General features: G+C 43.6%; 1 pseudogene; it reads left to right on the top strand.

The window, feature by feature from the left end:
• The first annotated feature begins 10,606 nt into the window (after positions 1 to 10,606).
• LOC117097171 lies at positions 10,607 to 11,812 on the top strand (annotated as a pseudogene).
• The last annotated feature ends 5,881 nt before the right edge of the window (positions 11,813 to 17,693 follow it).

The following is a 17,693-nucleotide window of genomic DNA, read 5'->3' on the forward strand; positions in this document are numbered from 1 at the left end:
ACCACACTTGGCTAATTTTTGTATTTTTAGTAGAGATGGCCATGTTGGTCAGGCTGGTCTTGAATTCCTGACCTCAAGTGATGCACCTGCCTCGGCCTCCCAAAGTGCTGGGGTTACAGGTGTGAGCCACTGCCTGGTGCATGCTCTTTTTTAAATCATATATATGTATTCACAAGCATTGTACCTTGGGTGGATGCATTCCTCCTCTTATTTTTGGGAATGCCCTACTCTGTCTATGGAGTAGCTGTTCCTTCACCACTTTACTTTGTTAATAAACTTGCTTTTGCTGTGCACTGTGGATTCTCCCTGAGTTCTTTCTTGCGAGAGATCCAAGAACCCTCTCTTGGGGTCTAGATTGGGACCACTTTCCTGTAACACTATGAAGAAATATCCAAGACTGGGTAATTTATATTAAAAAAAGAGGTTTAATTGACTCACAGGTCAGTATGATTTGGGTGGTCTCAGGAAACTTACAGTCATGGCAGAAGGCACCTCTTAACAGGGTGGCAAGAGACAGAATGAATCCGAGTGAAGGGGGAAGCCCCTTATGAAACTGTCAGATCTCCTGAGAACTCACTCACTATCACAAGAACAGCATGGGGAAAATCACCCCCCGTGATTCAGTTATCTCCACCTGGTTCTGCCCTTGACATGTGGGGATTATTAGCATTCAAGATGAGATTTGGGTTGGGACACATAGCCAAACCATATCATTCTGCCCTGGCCCCTTTCAAATCTCATGTCCTCACATTTCAAAACACAATTGTGCCCTTCCAATAGTTCCCCATAGTCTTAACACATTCCACCACTAACCCAAAAGTCCAAGTCCGAAGTCTCATCTCAGACAAGACAGTCCCTTCTGCCTATGAGCCTGTAAAATCAAAAGTTTGTTACTTCCTAGATATAATGGGGGTACAGGCATTGGGTAAATACACCCATTTCAAATAGGAGAAATTGGTCAAAACAAAGGGGCTACAGGCCCCATGCAAGTCCAAAATCCAATAGGGCAGTCATTAAACATTAAAGTTTGAAAATCATCACCTTCGACTGTATGTCTCACATCCAGGTCACACTGATGCAAGAGGTGGGCTCCCATGGCCTTGGGCAGCTCCGTACCTGTGACTTTCCAGGGTGTAGCCCCTCTCCCAGCTGCTTTCACAGCTGGTGTTGAGTGTCTGCAGCTTTTCTAGGCACACAGTGCGAGTTGTTGGTGGATCTACCATTCAGGGGTCTGGAGGATGGTGGCCCTCTTTACACAGCCCCACTAGGCAGTGCCACAGTGGGGACTCTGTGGGGGCTCCAACCCCACATTTCCCTTCCACGCTGGCCTAACAGAGGTTCTCCATGAGGGCTCTGCCCCTGCAGCAGATATCCAGGCATTTCCATACATCTTCTGAAATCTAGGTAGAGGTTCCCCAACCTCAGTTCTTGACTTCTGTGTACCTGCAGGCCCAACACCACATGTAAGCCACCAAGGCTTGGGGTTTGCAACCTCTGAAGAAATGGCCCAAGTTATACCTTGGCCCCTTTTAGCCACAGCTGGAGCTGAAGCATCTGGGGCACAGGGCACCATGTCCTGAGGCTGTGTAGAGCAGGGGGGCCTAGGCCTGGCCCATGAAACCATTTTTCCCTCCTTGGCCTTTGGACCTATGATGGGAGGGGCTGCTATGAAGTTCTCTGACATGCCCTGGAGACATTTTCCCCACTGTTTTGGTGATTAGTATTTGGCTTCTCATTAATTATATAAATTTCTGCAGCCAGTTTGAATTTCTCCCCAGAAAATGGATTTTTCCTTTCTATTGCATCATCAGGCTGCAAATTTTCCAAACTTTTATGCACTGCGTCCTCTTGGATGGTTTGCTGCCTAGAAATTTCTTCCACCAGATACCCTAAATCATCTCTCTCAAGTTCAAAGTTCCACAGATCTCTAGGGGCAGGGGCAAAATTCCACCAGTCTCTTTGCTAAAGCATAGCAAGAGTCACTTTTATTCCAGTTCCCAACAAGTTTCTCATTCCCATCTGAGACCACCTCAGCCTGGATGTCATTGTCCATATCACTATCAGCATTTTGGTCAAACCCATTAAATCTCTACAAAGTTCCAAACTTTCCCACATTTTCCTGTTTTCATCTGAGCCATCCAAACTTTTCCAACCTCTGCCTGTTACTCAGTTCTAAAGTTCCTTCCACATTTTCAGGTATCCTTACGGCAGCACCCTACTCCTGGTACCAATTTACTGTATTAGTCTGTTCTCACGCTGCTGTGAAGAAATGCCGGAGACTGGGTAATTTACAAAGAAAGGAGGTTTCATTGACTCACAGTTTCACATGGCTGGGGAAGTCTCAGGAATCTTACAATTAGGAAAGCACAGCAGCAGGAGAGAGAATGAGTCCAAGTGAAGAGGGAAGCCTCTTATGAAACTATCAGATCCCATGAGAACTCACTATCATGAGAACAGCATGGGGGATACTATCCCCTGTGATTCAATTATCTCCACCTGGTCCTTTCCTTGACACATGGGGATTATTACAATTCAAGGTGAGATTTGGGTCGAGACACAGAGCCAAACCATATCACTATGTCCTCTTTGTATTCTTATAACTCCTACAACTTTATATAATGGTCCTATCAGCACAATATGCCATTGGATATTCTGTTGTAAAGAAGCCTGCATGGATCTACATAGTTTTTACCTGATGTGTATAAGATGTTCTCTGACTAGAGTAGAGAAGGGAAGTTGGGAAGAGATCCATTGTATGTGAAGAACTGAGGAAGTGGGACCAGAGATACTTCAAACAAGACCCTGTGGTATCATGCAAAGAGCATGGGCTCTGTCATTAGAAACAACTGGGGGCCGGGTGCGGTGGCTCAAGCCTGTAATCCCAGCACTTTGGGAGGCCGAGATGGGCGGATCACGAGGTCAGGAGATCGAGACCATCCTGGCTAACACGGTGAAACCCCATCTCTACTAAAAAATACAAAAAACTAGCCGGGCGAGGTGGCGGGCGCCTGTAGTCCCAGCTACTCGGGAGGCTGAGGCAGGAGAATGGCATAAACCCGGGAGGCGGAGCTTGCAGTGAGCTGAGATCTGGCCACTGCACTCCAGCCTGGGTGACAGAGCAAGACTCCGTCTCAAAAAAAAAAAAAAAAAGGAAACAACTGGATATGATTCATGGCTTACACTTACCACTTGTGTGACCTTGGACAAGTTTCTAAGCTTTTCTGAGTCTCTGTTTCATCATATGTAAAAGTGAGTATAACAATCAGAAATACTTTGAGAGAAAACCAATATAAAAAATGCTCATAGCAGGAGCTCAGCAATGGGTAGTTTTTATCACTGTTCATTTTGAAACACTGGACATTTTAGTGGTATCCAGAGTGTCCTAGCTTTTAATGCTGAAGGATTCAGCAACCATTTCAACATCATATGGTGTGGAACAACACTGCTGTTACTGCTTCATGTGCTAATAAAAAGCCTGTGTTCCAGGCAATTTGCAAAAAGTAAAGCACCTCGTGTCTTCCCTTACTAGATTGAGGGATCCTTTTCTTTTCTTTTCTTTTCTTTTTTTTTTTGAGACAGTCTCGCTCTGTCGCCCAGGCTAGAGTGCAGTGGTGCGATCTCAGCTCACTGAAACCTTCGCCTCCTGGGTTCAAGCAATTCTCTTGCCTCAGCCTCCTGAGTAGCCGGGATTACAGGCGCACACCACCACACCTGGCTAAGTTTTGTATTTTTAGTAGAAACGGGGTTTTGCTATGTTGGCCAGGCTGGTCTCCAACTGCTGACCTCAGGTGATCCACCCGCCTCAGCCTCCCAAAGTGCTGGGATTACAGGTGTGAGCCGCTGCACCCAGCCCTAGATTATGAGATTCTTTTTTTTTCTTTTTTTTTTGAGGTGGAGTTTTGCTCTTTTTGCCCAGGCTGGAGTGCGATGGCATGGTCTCGGCTCACCACAACCTCCACCTCCTGGGTTCAAGGGATTCTCCTACCTCAGCCTCCCAAGTAGCTGGGATTCCAGGCAGGCGCCACCACGCCCAGCTAATTTTTTGTATTTTTAGTAGAGACAGAGTTTCTCCATGTTGGTCAGGCTGGTCTCAAACTCCCGACCTCAGGTGATCCACCCACCTTGGCCTCCCAAAGTGCTGGGATTACAGGCATGAGCCACTGCACCTGGCCATGAGATTCTTAAAGAAAAGAATGGTGGCTTATTCATCTCATCAACTTCAGGACTTAGCATCAATAGACACATCACAGTTCCCAATACTGTATGGGCATTGTCATTGAAGAACTTAGACTGATGTGTGAAAAAGCCCTAATGATATGCCACGCTTGGTTTTTTTTTAGTTTTTAATTTAATTTTTATTTTATTATTATTATTATTATTTTGAGACCATGTTGCCCAGGCTGGAGTGCAGAGGCTCAAAAGATCTTCCCACCTCAGAATCCCAAGTAGCTGGGACTACACGTGTGCATCACCATACCTGACTAATTTTTTTTATTTTTATTTTTTTGTAGAGACAGGGGTCCCCCTATGTTGCCCAGGCTGGTCTTGAACTCCTGGGCTCAAGCAATCCTCCTGCCTCAGCCTCCTAAAGTGCTGGTATTACAGACATATGCCACCTTTCAAGATGATGAAAAACACTATGAGGAACTGTCAGAGTGCAGTCCCAGTTTAGGAAGAATTGCTGTTAGAACCAATTGCCTTGGGATGATTGAGGCTATGTGTCTTACTGCCCATACTGATATTCTTGGGAGCTTCATTCCTGGCAGACAATTCCGAATCCAGTCAACATCATAATTGCACAACCCATGGCTATTTGAACAACATCCACAATCCTCCAGCTTGTTTTATTTTATTTTTCTTCTTATTTTTGTGTAGAGACAGTGTCATTATGTTGCCCAGGTTGGTCTTGAACTCCTGGCCTTAAACGATCCTCCTGCCTTGGCCTCTCAAAGTGCTGGGATTACAGGTGTGAGCCACCACACCCAGTCTTTATTTGTTCATTCGTATATTCAACAAGTATTTGTTAAGCATCTCCAACATGTCAGGTGCTATCTGAGATGCTGGGAATATGTATGGTGAACCAGACAAGCAAATGTTTATGGAGCTTCAACATCACTAAGCACCAGGGAAATGCATACCAAAACCACAGTGAAATATCATCCTACCCACCAGTTAAACTTTAAAGCTCCAAAATGATTTTATTGTCCATATTGCTATCAGCATTTTGGGCAATGCCAAATGCCAACAAGTCTCTAGGAAGTTCCAAACTTTCCCACATTTTCCTGTCTTCTTCTGAGCCCTTCAAACTGTTCCAATTTCTGCCTGTTACCCAGTTCCACAGTCGCTTCCACATTTTTTGGTATCTTTTCATCAGTGCCCCACTCCTGGTACCAATTTACTGTATTAGTCCGTTTTCATGCTGCTGATAAAGACATACCCAAGCCTGGGAAGAAAAAGAGGCTTCATTAGATTTACAGTTCCACGTGACTGGGGAGGCCTCAGAATCATGGCAGGAGCCAAAAGGCACTTCTTACATGGCAGCGGCAAGAGAAAAATGAGGAAGAAGCAAAAGCAGAAATGCCTGATAAACCCATCAGATCTGATGAGACTTATTCACTATCACAAGAATAGTACAGGAAAGACTGACCCCCATGATGACCTCCCCCTCCATCCCTCCCACAATATGTGGGAATTCTGGGAACTATGCTTCAAGTTGAGATTTGGTGGGGACACAGCCAAACCATATCAATATTTTTGTCTCAAATTTTTTATGGTGCACCAGAGTAAAGAGACACTTGGATGGATACCTTTCAAACACCTGAGAATGCAGAAGGAAAGTAGTTAACCAAATCCATAAAAAGAAAGTAAAAAAATGAGCAAGGCATGCAGAACATGCCTTCTGAATTAATCCAGAGCTGAGGGTCCCTATTGCTCCATGCAGTTGATTAGGATGTTATCAGACCTTTGTACCTGAGAAATAGTGGGCCACTGACTAGCTAACTGGAGGAACAAATTAGGCATCTAATGATTAAACTGATATTAAAAGCATTTTTATTTCCTAGTTTAATTGGAATTTCTTTTTTATTCTATCTTACATGTGTTGGGGTCTGCATGTTTCCTAAACAAAGGAATGAACACACAAGACAACACAGGACAAGACATACATGGCGGCCACACCGAATGGCACATTCTGCTTTATTTTTTTTTTTTTATTTTTTTTTTTGTTTGTTTTTTGAGACGGAGTCTCGCTCTGTAGCCCAGGCTGGAGTGCAGTGGCGCGATCTCGGCTCACTGCAAGCTCCGCCTCCCGGGTTCCCGCCATTCTCCTGCCTCAGCCTCCCGAGTAGCTGGGACTACAGGCGCCCACCACCTCGCCCGGCTAGTTTTTTGTATTTTTTAGTAGAGACGGGGTTTCACCGTGTAGACCAGGATGGTCTCGATCTCCTGACCTCGTGATCCACCCGTCTCGGCCTCCCAAAGTGCTGGGATTACAGGCTTGAGCCACCGCGCCCGGCCCACTCTGCTTTATTGTATCCAGCAGTTTGTGGAATGTGACCAAGTCACGGGGCACGTGTTGCTTCTCTGACCTTTCCTTGAGTCCCAAGATCAGTAAACACTGACCAGTTCCCAGAGCCCACTGTTTACAGCTGCCTCCTTTGTCCTTTCTGTTTGCAGAAAAGGACCGTCCTGCTTTGTCTGCAAGAGCAGGGCTTATCGGGAACGTCTCGTTTGTGAGCACACAGTCCTCTACATACATGAGTTTTGCTCTTTAACTCAGGAAACATATTCTGAAAGCAAAAATGTATGTGTGATATTGCTATTATTTTTTTCCAACAATAGAAAAAAAAAATTCAGCCAGGCAGAGTGGTTCACACCTGTAATCTCAGCACTTTGGGATCCCAAGGCGGGTGGATGGCTTGAGCTCAGGAGTTCAGGACCAGCTTGGGCAACATAGCAAAACCCCGTATCTACAAGAAATACAAAACAAAATTAGCCAGGCATGGTGGCATATGCCTGTGACCCCAGCTACTTGGTAGGCTGAGGTGGGAGGATGCTTGAGCCAGGGAGGTGGAGGTTGCAGTGAGCTGAGATCATGCCACTGCATTCCAGCCTGGGTGACAGAGTGAGACCCCGTCTTAAAAAAAAAAAAAAAAAGGAAAAGAAAAAATTTTCTTCAATGACTGGAGTTTTCTTTCATCTTACAGTTATTTTAGAGAAGCAAGGCAGTGTGACATAGTAGAAATAATTGAGGGCCATGAGTCAAAAGACTTGGTTTCCAGCTGTCATGGGAAATCATTTCATCTCTTTGAGGCTTGGTTTTCCCCAGGAGTTATTAAGCCATATACAGAAGAATTCCTTGGGTCCCTTTTAGCTTTAAGAGTCTGTGATTCTAGAAAGCAAGGAGCTGTTTCTGAGGGAGGTTAAAGGAAACAGGTGCAGTGGCTTAAACCTGTAATTCCAGCACTTTGGGAGGCTGAGGCTGGTGGATCCCTTGAGCTCAGGAGTTCAAGACTGGCCAGTATAACATAGTGAGACCCTGTCTCATTGCTGTTTTAACATTTTTAATTAAAAAAAAAAAAAAGAAATATAATGAAAGATGAGGGAGGCAAGAAGAGACAGAATCTAAGAAAAACAAAGAAAGTTTTGGAGAGCAAGGATCCTCAACATTGTACTGTAAAGTCAACCTGCTCCCTGTTAACTTCCTTGGAAAAGTGGAATCAACTTTTTGAGCTTTTTATCTTTTCTTCTGTGTCCCGGCTGGTAGAAATACAAATAAGCACTAAATTGGAGAAAGGCAGGGAGCTGGGGGAATAAGGACGAGAAATGGAAGGATGGATCATTTAGACACTGCAATGCCAGCCCCAAAGTCTTCAGAAATGAAGGTGTCAATTTGGCCCTAAAATTCAAAAAGGTTAAAAAGGATTTTTTGTGAGTGTGTCTGCCTGGGCTGCTCCCAATAACCTTAATTCAAGAGGATCCCCATGGTTTTATTTATCCAGAATCTTCTCCTAAACCTTTTGCAGTGTGCATCAGCTGAGATTTCAACAACAGATGGTTGCCCTGAAGGTACTTTGATAGGTGAAGTTTAGAAAAGATTCTTGGTCCTAAATGAAATCTAATCTTTTACTGTCTAAACCGATTTGGATTCATTTCAGACCAACTTATTCTCAGAAACACATTTACAGAGGCTGGGCACGGTGGCTTACACCTGTAATCCCAGCCCTTTGGGAGGCTGAGGCGGGTGGGCCACTTGAGCTCAGGAGTCTGAGACCAGCCTGGGCAACATAGTGAGACCCCCATCTCCACAAAAATTTAAAAACCAGCTGGGTGTTGTTGGGAGCAAGCACCCCAAAATCTGGCCATAAGCTGGCCTCAAAATTGGCCATAAATAAAATCTCTGCAGCACTGTAACATGTTCATAATGGCCTTAACACCCACGCTGGAAGGTTGTGGGTTTATGGGAATGAGAGCAAGAAACACCTGGCCCGCCCAGGGTGGAAAACCACTTAAAGGCATTCTTAAGCCACAAACAATAGCATGAGCGATCTATGCCTTAAGGGCCTGTTCCTGCTGCAGTTAACTAGCCCAACCTATTCCTTTAATTCAGCCCATCCCTTCGCTTCCCATAAGGGATACTTTTAGTCAATTTAATATCTATAGAAACAATGCTAACGACTGGTTGGTTTGCTGTTAATAAATGTGTGGGTAAATGTCTGCTCAGGGCTCTCAGCTCTGAAGACTGTGAGACCTCTGATTTTCCACTTCACATCTCTATATTTCTGTGTGTGTGTCTTTAATTCCTCTAGTGCTGCTGGGTTAGGGTCTCCCCGACCAAGCTGGTCTCAGCAAGTGACGTCCACCTTGGGGGCTCAAATCTAGGTCGAAGGGTCGCCAGAGCAATGGTAGGAACAGAAAACTAGCTGGAGGACACCCGAATACTCTTAAAGCAATCCCTATGGTGAGTAAGAAGGGGAGCTCAGAAGCATCAGGGTAACAATGGGACAGATATGGGGTCTGGTTGGTTTCACCTTGTAACTTTTTCACACTGATGACAAGGAGGAAAAAGAGTATAGCAAAGTAACAGAGGAGGTTACATAACATGTTTATTTGCCAGCTAAAGTTAAAGTGGCAAAGGAAGGAGAAGTTCATCTCTACCCTTTTGCACCCCCTCCTTACTATTTTGAAGAAAATGACCCCCCAGATCTTTCTTTTCTGGAGCACACTGGGTGAAAAGTAGTTGCCCCAGTGACTGTTCGAGCAGCACCTCAAGCGACTGCTGTTTTTTCTATTCAGGCAGGAATTCAACAAGCTAGACAAGAGGTGATTTAGAGGCTTGGCAGTTCCCTATTAGAATATACCCCCCAGATCAACAGGGAAATATTACAGCTGCATCTGGCCTTTTCCTTTTAAATTACTCAAAGAATTTAAACCAGATTCTCCTTTTGTAATGGGACTGTTAAAGAATGTTGCTGTTACCAGTCGGATGGTTCCTACTGACTGGGACGCTGTTACTTGAGCTTGTCTGACTCCTGCTCAGTTCTTACAATTTAAAACTTGGTGGGCAGACGAAGCTTCCATTCAGACTGCTTGCAATGCCCAGGCCCAACCTCAAATTAACATAACTGCAGACCAACTTTTGGGGGTTGGCGGCTGTGCTGGTTTAGATGCACAAGTGGTCATGCAGGATGATGCCATAGACCCGCTTAGAGGAGTGTGCATTAGAGCTTGGGAAAAAATCACTTCAGGTAGAGAACAATACCCTTCCTTTAGTGCTGTAAAACAGGGACCCAAAGAACCATACGTTGATTTTATAGCTCGGTTACAGGAGTCTCTTAAAAAGATGATTGCAGATTCAGCTGCTCAGGATATAGTGTTGCAGTTACTAGTTTTCGACAATGCTAATCTCGATTGCCAGGCTGCTCTGCGACCTATCAGAGGGAAAGCACATTTAGTTGATTATATCAAGGCCTGTGATGGTATCGGAGGTAATCTGCATAAAGCTACCTTGCTGGCACAGGCAGTGGCAGGACTGAGAGTAGATAAAGGAAATACTCCTTTATCTTGGAGCTTGTTTAACTGTAGGAAGCACGGTCATACTAAAAAAGAATGTAGAAAAAATCAGCAAGTCCGGCCACCAGATAGGGGGAAAAAAGAAAACTGCTGCTCCTGAAATATGTCCAAAATGTAAAAAAGGAAAACATTGAGCTAATCAGTGTCACTCTAAGTTTGATAAAAATGGGAACCCAATTTCGGGAAATGCCATGAGGGGCCCGTCCCGGGACCCATTCTAAACTGGGGCATTTCCAGCTCAGGCCATTCCCTCACCCCTGTACAATGTCTGTCCCTGCCACAGCCGGTAGTGCCGCAGTAGATTTATGCTGCACAAAAGCTGTGAGCCTTCTGCCTGGGGAACCCCTGCAAAAGCTCCCAACAGGAGTCTGTGGACCCTTGCCAGCAGGGACAATAGGATTACTTTTAGGAAGGTCTAGTTTGAGTTTAAAAGGGGTACAATTGGTGTGATTCCATCCTGCGGGGCTGTTCCCTGGAGCAGCATTTGTTTATCTCCGTCCGCCTTCTCTCCCATCTAAGTGCATGCAGCCACCTGATGGAAGATTTGATGGACATGGACATGAGCCCCCTGAGGCCCCAGAACTATCTATTTGGTTGTGAACTAAAGGGCGACAAAAATTATCAGTCTAAGGTGGATAATGATGAAAATGAGCACCAGTTATCTTTAAGAACGGTCAGTTTAGGGGCTGGTGCAAAGGATGAATTGCACATTGTTGAAGCAGAGGCAATGAATTACGAAGGCAGTCCAATTAAAGTAACACTGGCAACTTTGAAAATGTCTGTGCAGCCAACGGTTTCCCTTGGGGGCTTTAAAGTAACACCACCAGTGGTCTCAAGGTTGAAGTGTGGTTCGGGGCCAGTGCATACTAGTGGACAGCACTTAGTAGCTGTGGAGGAAGATGCAGAGTTAGAAGATGAAGAGGAGGAGGAGGATGTGAAACTCTTAAGTGTATCTGGAAAGCGGTCTGCCCCTGGAGGTGGTGGCAAGGTTCCACAGAAAAAAGTAAAACTTGCTGCTGATGAAGATGATGATGAGCATGATGATGATGATGAAGAAGAAGATGATGATGATTCTGAAGATGAGGAAGCTGAAGAAAAAGTGCCAGTGAAGAAATCTGTATGAGATACTCCAGCCAAAAATGCACAAAAGTCAAATCAGAATGGAAAAGACTCAAAATCATCATCAACACCAAATCAAAAGGACAAAAATTATTCAAAAAACAGGAAAAAACTCCTAAAACACCAAAAGGACCTAGTTCTATAGAAGACATTAAAGCAAAAGTGCAAGCAAGTATAGAAAAAGGTGGTTCTTTTTGCAGAGTGGGAGCCAAGTTCATCAATTATGTGAAGAATTGCTTCTGGATGATTGATCAAGAGGCTATTCAAGATCTCTGGCAGTGGAGGAAGTCTCTTTAAGAAAATAGTTTAAACAATTTGTTAAAAATTTTCCTTCTTATTTCATTTCTGTAACAGTTGATATCTGGCTGTCCTTTTCATAATGCAGAGTGAGAACTTTCCCTGCCATGTTTGATAAATGTTGTCCAGGTTCCATTGCCAAGAATGTGTTATCCAAAATGCCTGTTTAGTTTTTAAAGATGGAACTCCACCCTTTGCTTGGTTTTGAGTATGTATGGAATGTTATGATAGGACATAGTAGTAGCGGTGGTCAGACATGGAAATGGTGGGGAGACAAAAATATACGTGTGAAATAAAACTTAGAATTTTAATAAAGTAAAAAAAAGAGGGGATACAAATACATACAGGAGTCATTGATTCAGATTACAATGGGGAAATTCAAATTGTTTTATCTACTTCTATTCCCTGGAAAGCAGAGCCAGGAGAGCGCATAGCACAGCTCCTGATTGTGCTGTACGTGGGAATGGGAAAAAGTGAAATTAAACGAACAGGAGGATTTGGAAGCATGAATAAACAAGGCAAAGCAGCTTATTGGGTAAATCAAATTACTGATAAATGTCCTACCCGTAAAATAACTATTCAAGGAAAGAAATTTAAAGGTTTGGTAGACACAGGAGTGGGTATTTCAATCATTTCTCTACAGGACTGGCCGTCCACATGGCCAATTCAACCCTCTCAATTTAACATAGTTGGAGTTGGTAAAGCCGCTGAAGTATATCAAAGTAGTTATATTTTGCATTGTGAGGGGCCTGATGGACAACCTGGGACTATTAAACCAATTATAACTTCTGTATCTATAAATTTATGGGGAAGAGATTTATTACAACAATGGAGAACGCAAGTTCTAATTCCAGAACAATTGTATAGCCCTCAAAGTCAACATACGATGCGTGAAATAGGGTATGTCCCTGGTATGGGACTAGAAAAAAAATTGCAAGCTTTGAAAGAACTGCTTCAAGCAGAAAATCAAAGTTCCCGCCAAAGATTAGGAGATAATTTTTGATGGCAGCCATTATTAAGCCTCCAGAACCTATACCTTTAAAATGGTAAACAGATAAGCCAATTTGGATAGAACAATGGCCACTAAGTAAAGTAAAACTGGAGGCTTTAGAGAAATTAGTTACTGAACAATTAGAAAATGGGCACATAGCTCCAACATTTTCTCCTTGGAATCTTCCAGTTTTCATAATTAAGAAAAAATCAGGAAAATGGAGAATGTTAACTGACTTAAGAGCCATCAATTCAGTTATACAACCTATGGGAGCATTACAGCCAGGATTGGCTTCTCCTGCTATAATTCCAAAAAATTGGCCTTTAATAGTCATAGATTTAAAAGATTGTTCCTTTACTATCCCTTTAGCTGAGCAAGACTGTGAACAGTTTGCATTTACAATTCCTGCCGTAAACAACCTGCAGCCAGGTAAGCGTTATCATTGGAAACTGTTGCCACAGGGCATGTCAAACAGCCCAACAATTTGCCAGACATATGTAGGGCAAGCAATTGAACCTACTCATAAAAAATTTTCACAGTGTTACATTATTCACTATATGGATGATATACTTTGTGCTGTCCTCTCTCAAGAAATATTACTCCAATGTTATGATCACTTGCAAAATTCGATTTCTCTCGCTGGTTTAATTATAGCTCCTGACAAAATTCCGACCACTGCTCCTTACTCCTACTTGGGGACCTTAGTAAATGACACTACCATTGTGCCACAGAAAGTAACCATATGTAGGCCGGGCACGGTGACTCACGCCTGTAATCCCAGCACTTTGGGAGGCTGAGATGGGCAGGAGATGGAGACCATCCTGGCAAACATGGTGAAACCCCGTCTCTACTAAAAATACAAAAATGAGCCAGGCATGGTGGCGGGCACCTGTAGTCCCAGCTACTCAGGAGGCTGAGGCAGAAGAATGGCATGAACCCAGGAGGCGGAGCTTGCAGTGAGCGGAGATTGTGCCACTGCACTCCAACCTGGGCGACAGAGCAAGACTCTGTCTCAAAAAAAAAAAAAAAAAGGTAACCATACATAGAGGTCAACTAAAAACATTAAATGACTCTCAAAAATTAGTAGGAGATATTAATTGGATACGACCTGCTCTAGGCATTCCTACCTATGCCATCAGTAATTTATTTTCTATCCTTAGAGGAAATCCTAGTCTCACTAGCCCTCAGCAATTAACAAAGGAGGCTGAGGTCAAGTTACAGCTGATCAAAAAGCAAGTCTATAAAGCTCACATAAATAGAATAGATCCAGAGAAGACTCTAGATTTGCTAATTTTTTCAACTCAGCATTCACCTACTGGTGTTATTGTCCAAGAACAGGACTTAGTAGAGTGACTTTTCCTTCCACATACTAATTCACAGACTCTAACTCCTTATTTAGATCAAATTGCTACTATGATAGGGATTGGGAGAACTCAGATTGTTAAATTACATGGATATGATCCTGGAAAAATTATTGTCCCTCTCATGAAGGCACAAATACAGCCAGTTTTTTTTTTTTTTTTTCTGAGATGGAGTCTCGCTCTGTCGCCCAGGCTGGAGTATAGTGGCATGGTCTTGGCTCACTGCAAGCTCCGCCTCCTGGGTTCACGCCATTCTCCTGCCTCAGCCTTACTAGTGCCTGGGACTACAGGCACCCGCCACCACGTCCCGCTAATTTTTTGTATTTTTACTAGAGATGGGGTTTCACCATGTTAGCCAGGATGGTGTCAATCTCCTGACCTCATGATCCACCCACCTCGGCCTCCCAAAGTGCTGGGATTACAGGCATGAGCCACCACACTCAGCCACAGCAAGCTTTTATAAATAGTCTTACTTGGCAAGCCCATTCAGCTGACTTTGTGGGTATTCTCAATAATCATTTTCCTAAAACGAAGCTGTTTCAGTTTTTGAAATTAACTAATTGGATTCTCCCTAAAATAACTAAATTTAAACCAATTGAAGGTGCTGAGAATGTTTTTACAGAGGATCTAGTAATGGTAAAGCTCCTTATTCTGGCTCAAAAAGTAAAGTTTTCCAGACATTCTATACTTCAGCTCAAAAAGTGGAGCTTGTAGCTGTAATTGAGGTATTGGCTGCTTTTGATATGCCTATTAATGTGATTTCTGATTCTTCATACGTGGTTCATTCCACACAGATAATTGAAAATGCTCAGTTACGATTTCATACAGAGAAACAACTGATGACTTTATTTACCCAATTGCAAACAGCAGTTATGAGTAGAATGCATCCTTTTTACATCACTCACATTAGGTCCCATACACCTCTTCCAGGACCTTTGACTGAAGGGAATCAAATGGCTGATCACCTCCTTGCTACTGCAATATCTAATGCTAGACACTTTCACAATTTAACCCATGTTAATGCCTCTGGTCTCAAATGCAGATACAGCATTACCTGGAAAGAAGCTAAAGCTATTATCCAGCAATGCTCAACTTGCCAAATGGTGCCTTCCTCATCTTTTACAGGAGGAGTTAATACTCAACGAAGACTGGAACCTAACTCTCTTTGGCAAATGGATGTCACACATGTTCCCTCGTTTGGGAGACTAGCTTATGTACATGTATGTGTGGGCATCTTTTCTCACTTTGTCTGGGCTACATGCCAAACAGGAGAGTCTTCTGCCTGTGTTAAACGTCACCTTTTGCAGTGTTTTGCGGTGATGGGCATTCCAGCTTCTATTAAAACAGATAATGCCCCAGACTATGCTAGCCAAGCTCTAGCTACATTTTTCTCTGTGTGGAATATTAAACACATTACTGGTATCCCATACAATTCTCAAGGACAAGCCATAGTGGAAAGAATGAATCTCTCCCTAAAACAGCAGTTGCAAAAGCAGAAGGGAGACAGAGAATATAGATCCCCACAGATGCAACTGAACCTAGCATTATTAACTTAAAATTTTTTGAGCCTGCCCAAAGGCCAGATGTTATCAGCAGTTCAACAGCATCAACAGAAACCAGCTGCAAACACAGAAACAGAACAACTGATTTGGTGGAGAGATCCAATAACAAAAAGTTGGGAAATAGGTAAAATACTAACTTGGGGTAGAAGTTATGCTTGTATTTCTCCAGGACTGAATCAACAGCCAATTTGGATACCATCAAGACACCTGAAACCTTATCATGAGCCAGATACTGAGGAAGAGACTCTGGGAGGATCCTGAGGACCCCCCAGTTGCAGACATGTCAAGACTGACGCCGAGGAGGACCTCAACTGTCATGAGCAACACCCGTCGAACACAGCCACCCATCTGGGGACAGATCAAGAAGCTGTCACAGATGGTGGAAGAAAACCTGAGGAAAGCGGGACAACCAGTCACAATGAATAATTTAATGGTAGCTATGATAGCGGTGATCACCACTGCCGTGAGCATTCCTTCAATAAGGGCTGGCAATAATGCCTGGATGCAATCACTATGACACAGTCACTCATGCTTTCTGATCTCAGTATTTACCATAATAAATCTGCTCCTATAAGTGAGGCATACTGCCCTCAAAAACCTATTTGTAAAAGTATGGCAAAAGTTCCTATTACTGGAACCATGGCGGTATAGTGGCACCTCAACCCCAAATGATTTGGCCCATTCTAGGAGCTTAACATAAGGATTTGTGGAAACTATTAAATGCTCTTAATAAGATCAAAATTTGGGAAAGAATAAAAAAGCATCAAGAAGGACACTCTACATACTTGTTTTTGGATATTACCAAATTAGAGAACAAATATTTAAAGCATCCCAGGCACACCTGACCTTAATGCCAGGAACTGGGGTGCTTAAAGGAGCTGCAGACAAATTAGCAGCTAGTAACCCATTAAAATAGATAAAAACACTCAGAGGCTCTGTGATTTGAATGATGACTGTGCTTTTAATCTATGTTGTTTGTCTTTGTATAGTCTGCAGATGCAGATCCCAACTCCTGCGAGAAGTAGCTCACCATGACAAAGCTGCCCTTGCTTTTATCTCTTTGCAAATCAGAGAAGGGGGACATGTTGGGAGCAAGCCCCCCAAAATCTGGCCATAAACTGGCCCCCAAACTGGCCATAAACAAAATCTCTGCAGCACTGTAACATGTTTATAATGGCCTTAAAGACCGCACTGGAAGGTTGTGGGTTTACGGGAATGAGGGCAAGGAACACCTGGCCCATCCAGGGCAGAAAACTGCTTAAAGGAATTCTTAAGCCACAAACAATAGCATGAGCAATCTGTGCCTTAAGAGCATGTTCCTGCTGCAGTTAACTAGCCCAACCTGTTCCTTTAATTCAGCCTATCCCTTCGTTTCCCATAAGGGATACTTTTAGTCAATTTAATATCTATACAAACAATGCTAATGACTGGTTTGCTGTTAATAAATATGTGGGTAAATCTCTGTTTGGGGCTTTCAGCTCTGAAGGCTGTGAGACCCCTGATTTCCCACTTCACATCTCTATATTTCTGTGTGTGTGTCTTTAATTCCTCTAGCACTGCTGGGTTAGGGTCTCCCCGACCGAGCTGGTCTCAGCACATGTAGTGGTGTGAACCTGTGGTCCCAGCTACATGGGAGGCTGAGGTGGGAGGACTGCTTGAGGCTGCAGTGAGCCATGATCATGCCAGCCTGAGCAACAGGGGAAGAGCTTGTCTCCAAAAAAAAAGAGAGATGTATATGGAAGAAAAAACTAACAAGAAGGGGTGATAGACAGCATAAGGCATGTAGGAGAAAGGGCATGTTTCAGTTCGAGCAACTGGGTGGGTATTGTTAACTGTTTAGTGAGATGGAAAATCAGGAATTTGGTTTTAGTCATGTGATCTTATGAGCTATAACTCCTAAATGAAACTGTAAGTCCTCCTGGGGAATATGTGCATTTTAAAGAAGAAAGCTCTCAAGGATCAAAAAAGGTGAAACTAGAGTGGTGGATTGGCAGGCAGTTGGGTTGTCATTTTTTAATCACGGATTCAAAAATGGGCTTGGAGAACTGCCTATGGAGAAGGCTCTCAGGGCATAATGACCACATTGTTATAGAGATGGGCACAGACTCTGGAAGAAAGCCTGGGACATTTCTTCCTCTACCTCCTCTAGTCTACATCCCTCCCCTGCCTTTTTCCTTAAGATTTGTTCCAGTGCTACAAACCTGAGGTTTAGTGGAAAATTTCCCCTCAGTTGCTCCTGACTATACTTTGATCCAAAAGGCTGGGTGAGATCTGCCTCACCCTGCAGTCCCT

The sequence above is a fragment of the Trachypithecus francoisi genome, unplaced genomic scaffold (assembly GCF_009764315.1).
Source record: "Trachypithecus francoisi isolate TF-2019V2 unplaced genomic scaffold, Tfra_2.0 Lachesis_group15, whole genome shotgun sequence".
Lineage (NCBI taxonomy): Eukaryota > Metazoa > Chordata > Mammalia > Primates > Cercopithecidae > Trachypithecus > Trachypithecus francoisi.